The sequence below is a fragment of the Python bivittatus genome, unplaced genomic scaffold (genome assembly GCF_059951505.1).
Source record: "Python bivittatus isolate LINGU-HERP-01145 unplaced genomic scaffold, Pbiv_v1 ctg000000_np1212, whole genome shotgun sequence".
NCBI classification, from domain to species: domain Eukaryota; kingdom Metazoa; phylum Chordata; class Lepidosauria; order Squamata; family Pythonidae; genus Python; species Python bivittatus.
The window spans coordinates 3,554,321-3,561,281 of NW_028277028.1; positions in this window are offsets into that span (position 1 = coordinate 3,554,321).

Here is a 6,961-nt window from a genome sequence, read left to right on the forward strand (position 1 = left end):
TCTATCTATCTATCTATCAAATTTATATGGCCACCCATCTTATACAAGGTGACTCTGGGGAGCATACAATAAAACCAACAATTAAAACATATTATAAAGACCACTTAAAACAATTAAATAATTAAACATTTATTTGACAAGATTGCAAGAGGGTTAAAATCAGAATGTTACACATGGTGCAGCCAATGTGCAGACTCCCTGCTACCAGGGGATCCCCAGGCCTGATGAAAAACCATGTTCTGGGGGCTTTCCACAAGGCCATAAGGTTAGAGATTAACCTCACCTCAAGGGGAATGATGTTCCAAAGGGCGGGTGCCCTGGCAGAAAAGGCCTTTACTTACCTTCTTCCCTCCCCAGCCCCACTGCCAAAGAATTGCCTAATCTGCCCAGCAATTGAGCCCAGTCGGAGCAGTTTTATCCTTTCCAGACTGAGCCTGGTTCTCCCAAAACGTGAGCAGTCCGCAAACCCTGTAATGGAACTGTGCTGCTTCTCCGGAGGAAGGTGGATCTGGTCTATTTAAGCAGGGAGGTGTAGCACATAGCTCACTCAGCTCTGGGATATCTGCTGAGCAGCTCCTGCCCCTGATCGAGCACCACCAACTTGTACACAAAAAATTAAGTTGTTTGCATAAAGCAGACTGAAGTAAAACTCACCTGAAACTCTTTTTGGGTTACTCAGCCCCAGTATTCCCTGGGATGTCCAAAGACAAGATGAGGTGGAGCTAAAAGTGAGGCTTTGCCATGTTTGGTGGAGTTTTGGGCAACCTCTCCATGACCCTGGTGCAACCATCTAAATGGTTGAGAGAAAGAACACTATGAGGCAACATTCCCAATCTGTCCACCAGATGTTCTGGGTTTGCAACTCCCTCAATTCTCAGCCAGCTGGTTTTGAAAGTAAGAAAATCTGTTTTACCTGGAGCATGAAGGGCCAGATAGATTTTATGATGTCTTGAAGAGGAATCACTATATTGCTTGAAGGCAAAGGATAGAAATTAATTCAGAGTGCTATGATGTACATCAAGTTTTGGTGCATTATTCTGTATTCTTCTTCTTTTTCTTTTTTTAGATTAGCTTTTTATAAGAATTGTGCTGCAGAATGGAAGGGGTCACATATTCAAGTCCAAACTTTATTTTAGAAATTCTCCTAGTGAAACTTACATTCAGAAAGAGTGGAATCCCAAGCAGAACAAACCAATGGAATAACAGACCGTAAGAGTAGATATCTACTCATCCTTCAGTAAATGGTATAAACTAACATTTAACAAGCAAACAAATGGCACAGGTTTTTCTGCAGTCATTACTTGGGACCTGTAACTCTTTCAAATATTGGACAACTGACCTAAAAGGATTTGAAAATTATGCTTTTTGTATAATCAATCTTCTTTGCATCCTCATTTTGCAGCCATAGTACCAGAAATTTATTGTTGCTTTTGTTTCCTTTCATGTTTTATCTAATTTATCTTCATGTGTTGCTGACAATTTCAGAGAGAGTATGTTTGCTGTATTTCCACTGCCTCTTTCTTAAAAAAAATGATAGGCCCCATCAGATTTTTTATATAAAATATAACACTATTTATTAATTCTGCTGGCCATAATTTAAGCAGAGCAAATATCCATTTGAGACTTGTCTTTTTCCCCTCTGGCAGTGAATATGAATTGCTCAGACATTGCTTTGCTTAACATAGAACAACCTGCTTTCTTATGATTTCCAACAAAATGTTCGTTTTCTGTACAGTGTTGGTGGTGGTGGCATTGTTTCATTATCATAGAGGACAAAGGCAGGAAATCTCACTAGGTGGGTGTGCAGTGTTTTGTTTTTTAATTTAACTTTGGGCTGCAAACAAGTTATTCCAATCTTACTGGAAGTATTCCAAGCTTGAAACAGCTGTTTTGGGCTCAAAACTTCTCAATTTCAAAATGTTTTGCACACCACTAGATTTAACGCATCTATTTTGCTTCTTATGTCAGTTTTAAAACCCTGAAAAATATGCCACCAAATTCTGGCAGTTTGTACTGACATTTGGTGGCAATCTATAGGGCTCCAATGACTGCCAAAAACAGAGGAAACCGGGAGCTGCTCCTACCCCAAGGGTTGCAAGTTGGACATCTCTGATATAGAAAACAGAATGCCAGGCAACCAATACCTGCCGGAATAGAGATCCCACAAATATTAATAGAAAATAACATCCACAAAGTATCACTATATTTATTTAGAGATGAAATATCATTTGCTGTCCATGTATCATCTTACTATGTGTTAAAAAAGTCTTCAAACTCCAACTATGAGACTGATTTTCAAATTCCTATTTTTTAGGATAATTATTATTATTCAAGTATTTAACATCCTATTCTTTATCCAACAAACACTAACCACCTTTTTTCACAGCATTGCACTTTTGAGATTTACCCATGATACAAGCAAACCAACAGTGAATGGCCTTCCTTCATGTTTTCAGAATTGGAGAGTAGGTGTAATGGTATGTGGGAATGACCTTGGGAGACAGGTGAAAAAGCCGCAAACTAGAAAATGGTCAGACAAACAGCAGCTGAGTCCACAGAAGGAATGGGGGTGTAGCAAATGTCTCAGAAGGGACCTTCCCTAGTTTCTTGGACTGTAAAGGTGAGGGGGGAGAGATGTACTTTCACACTTAGAAGATTCTGTTAATGTGACTTTACAATAAAGTTGGAGCTAGTCCTTCTGGGAATGCTTCTTGTCTGGACTATCTCACAAGACTGACATCAATCTTGCAAGTCTGAAACTCCTCATCCCATTGCCTTCTTCATCAGATCAGGACTAATCTGAAAGGATTCTGATAGTGTAAAAAAAGGGCTGAATCAAAAAGGAAGAAAGCCCTAAGTCAAGAAGACTAATACTGAAAAGACTTAAGACAAGATACACTCAGGTCAGCAATATCTTAAACCCAGGGCACACAACTGGGGAAAACAATTTGTGCAAAAAGCAAGGAGACCTAGAGAAGAGCCTATATAATCCATATAGCTTCCTCATTCTGGCAAAGACAACCCACTTACTATTCACTGAGGTCCTCCATCTTGTTGGTTGCTTGTAGTGTTTTCTGTAACTGGAAAGTAATGTTTTCCTTGGGTAAATAAAGTAAATTTTAAGTTGCATGGAGTCATCATCTTCAGAGGCTGGTGATCTTCTGGGCCCTGATTGGCCCCCTGTGGCCCTCTTCCATCTGCCTGCTGAAGCTCTGTGCCTCTGTGGCCATTTCTATTGTGACTGTAATATCAGACATCTCTCTTGCACATCTATCTCATTTTATTTTATTTTTTCTTGTGGTCTTGTCAGAGGCAAGCCAAACTTGTGGAAGACCAAATGTAGATCTTCCGTGTGGATGATACCCCCTTTTGTACACAGAATAAAGGAATGGACTTCAATAAAGAGTTGTTTTGTGTGAGATGGGCGGCTATATAAATGTGACAAATAAACAAACAAACAAAATCTTGGGCTTGGGGAGGATGGCTTGTTTGCCCAAACCAAGATCTGGTAATGCTTCCTTGCCCAGGCTCTGAATATGAATTCTCCATGAAATTGAGTAGCCCACCAGATTCCAAATTTGTGGATGGCAGGATAGAAGATGACATCTAAAGCAAAGCCAGCAGTAGCTTCCTTTTGACATCCACCAACAATCAGCTTTTCTCCAGCCCTTGGAGCAGCACCCACCTTGGCGACTGTTCCTGTCTAGCTCAAGGTGCAAATAAAAGTTTAGTTTAAAGGAAATGGAGGAAGTGGCCTTCATCCAAGCTGCTCTTTAGCCCCATCTACCTCATGCTGGTTAGCAGGCTTCTCTGGAGGTTTAGTCAGGGCCTCTCCCAGGGGTGCCTGAGATCTCACAGTGTTCTCCTGCCCACATCTTATACTCACATCCAAGGTCAGGAGAAGAGCTAGGACCCTCCATCCCTTCTGCAAAGGATCCTCACCCTGTAAAGGACCTGAGTATGAAGTATCTCATACATACATTCCAGTGCCAAAGACTTTTTGGTTTATGCTGTTCTCTCTCTGCCCTGCTGATGGGATACAAAAATCTGGCTTTGTATAACCGCATATTCATGTGAAAGTTGAGATAAGCAGCTTGCCTTTCACTATTTGTGAGTAATCCTGACTTGAGCAGCAAGGCCCTGGCTGAAATGTAGTTTATGCCAAGCTTTACCTTCTGCTCTGCAACTGGAGGCTGTCCCGTATAATCTCTGCTCGGTTTGCTGATGAGAAAAGTCATGGGAGGGGGAACGGGCGGGAGGCTTTCCATCACCTTACATTCATCCTCCCCACTTGCCTGATCAACGCTATGTCTATACCTTCCGCAAGGCTTCACAATTATTGTTATTAATAGCACAAGCACTTAATGTCAGTCAATCAGTTTAACAGCGAGTAGCAGTTAAATGTCTCGAAGGTGTGTGGTGGGTCTAAATGCAAGAAGGGTTTGCATAGCTATGACATTTGCCCTGAGGAAGCCTGAAGAGAGAAGAAGTGGCCTCAGTAGAAGGAAAAATGAAAAGCCAACTCCAGCTGCACATGTGGGGTGTCATAATAAACAGCAGAGGAAGAGAGACAGCGAAGAGGAGAGACCTGTGGGGCACTGGTCTCTGAACGTTTCCATGAGAAGTGCAGCATTTTACTTATCCCCATAGGAACAACAGCCAGTCATTCTCTTCTGTGAGAGAACAAAATGAGAGGTCTTTCAATCTTTAAGGCATAAACTGAGGGAGAGCAAAATTGCTTCCCTGTCCAAGATGGGGAGAATCAAGCTTGCTCTTGCAGTACTTCAGAGCCCCATGATAGATCACATTTTTGCTCACATTGGAGGAATACAGAATGCTAGATTTATTTACATATTCAATTATTTATTTATCACATTTATAGACCATCACAGTCCTGAGGACTCTCAAGATAAAATAGGTAAGATTATATATGTAGGAACAGAGTGCCAGCAAATGTACACAAATGACCTGAGCAGTATCTTTGACCCAAAGAGTAGCAATCTCAAAACTGAGAAAGCAGAAAAGACTGAGCATTATCAAGGAATCCATTTCAGAAAACACAGAGTTCATAGATGTATTTATATTTTTACTGTTTTTACTATTTTGGATTTTAATTGTGAGCCACCCAGAGTCACCCTCTGGGGGAGATGGGCAGCATATAAATTTAATAAATAAATAATAAATAAATGTAAGAGCGTTTATCAATGGTACTCTTTGAAAAACAACTTCACTTTTCTAATATATTCCATCACTGTGTACTGGATTGGCAGAAAGGTAATGGGTACTTTTTGAGCTTGAAGATTTTTTGAAAGTTTCATTTTACATTGCAGAAAGAACAGGGCATTCCTTCAAACACTTTGCTGGATCTCTAAGTATTATTGCGTGGAATGAAATCTTTGGCTAATCAGTGATTCTCAATCTCAGCAATTTTAAGATTTGTGGACTTCAACTCCCAGAATTCCTTAGCCAGCTCATCTTAAAGTTGCTGAGGTTGAGAAACACTGGACTGCATCACTTCCTTCTTCTTTTTTCTTTGAAAGAATTAACACAAGGAAAGGAAGGATACGCCATACTCTTCTTCCCTTGTTTTTCTCTGTCACATCATTAGAAGTTCAGTGAATTTCCAATTAAATCTCTCTGTGACTTCACTGCTTTGATTGATAGATGTCCTTGAATCAGCCTCAAAGGGCTTGAAGACATACATTCAATTTCTCCTCCCCTGCCCCGCACAAGAATACCCTGTTAACCCTTTCCCTTTCTACCAGTAGTTTATCAAGCACTTATCATCATTACCTTCCTATGTCAGGTCATGGACAACAGAAGTTGCCTAGGGAAGGAAGAATGGAAACAGTTATTGTAGTGACCTGAGAGCTTTCTTTAAAATGGGAAGAAAATCTTAATTTCAGTGAGAAAGCTAAAATTTGAATTTCTGTGAGAATATTGAATATTGAGAGGCAGATTTTTTTTTCTATCTTCCTTTCATGATGTGGATAGTCTTATCTTCAGGTTCATTTGTATGTGTGTGTAAATATGGTAGTTACAAAAGGAAAGTTTAATAGATCAGGAAATATAGAATAAAACAAGGTTCCATCTGCTTATAATGATGGCTTAGTAATCTAAGCCAAAATGCAACTTAGAAATCAGTGCTTTGGCACCCGTTCTCCTGGATCCATTTCTGATCAGTCCTTATTCTTGCAGCATTCAGCTCTAACCCAACCTGTCACATGCATACAAAGTTACCTCAAAGCCCTCACTGCAATACCGTTTTTTCAAGTTTCCAGAAAATGGCTTCTCCTGACAATAATCTAAGCAGGATGAAAGAGGTAGTGTGATTGTGGGTTGCTGTGATAATTATGAAGTGGAAGATTTTACCCATGCCAAGCTCAACCGTCCAGGCAAGATCCAGTTTTACTTTTGCCCATATATAGAAGAATTTGTAGAAGTACAGGGCTAACCTGTAACTAGTATCAATAAGCTGATTTTGGAAGATTTCCAAATTCAGAAACAGAGAAGTACAAAAATGGGTTATCAAGATCTATCTTACATATTTCAGTTAGCTGATCACTATAATGAATCAGTTTTTAATTTAATTTGAATTTGATTTTAATGAATCAGATTTCTCTTAACAGATCATTTCAGCCATTTTATCCTGCTTTGAAACAGTGCACAGTCTGTGCTGTAAAGTATTGAATCTCTCTCTGTCAAGTAGCAGGCCTAAATCATTTGTTTGTTTCCACTTTTTCTAAAGTATAGCCTGATACTTTAAAGGCTACTTCTGTGTGGAAAGAGATAACATTATGATCCCCTTAACAAACAGTCCTATAAAAATCATATGTCCAGAACATCCTCTGGACTCTGTGGTAATACAGGACCTCCTTGAACTTGTGCAGGGAATCACTCCAGTTTGTACACAGGGAAGAACTGCATTTGAGTAGCAGCTTAGCCATTCTGTAGTATTCAA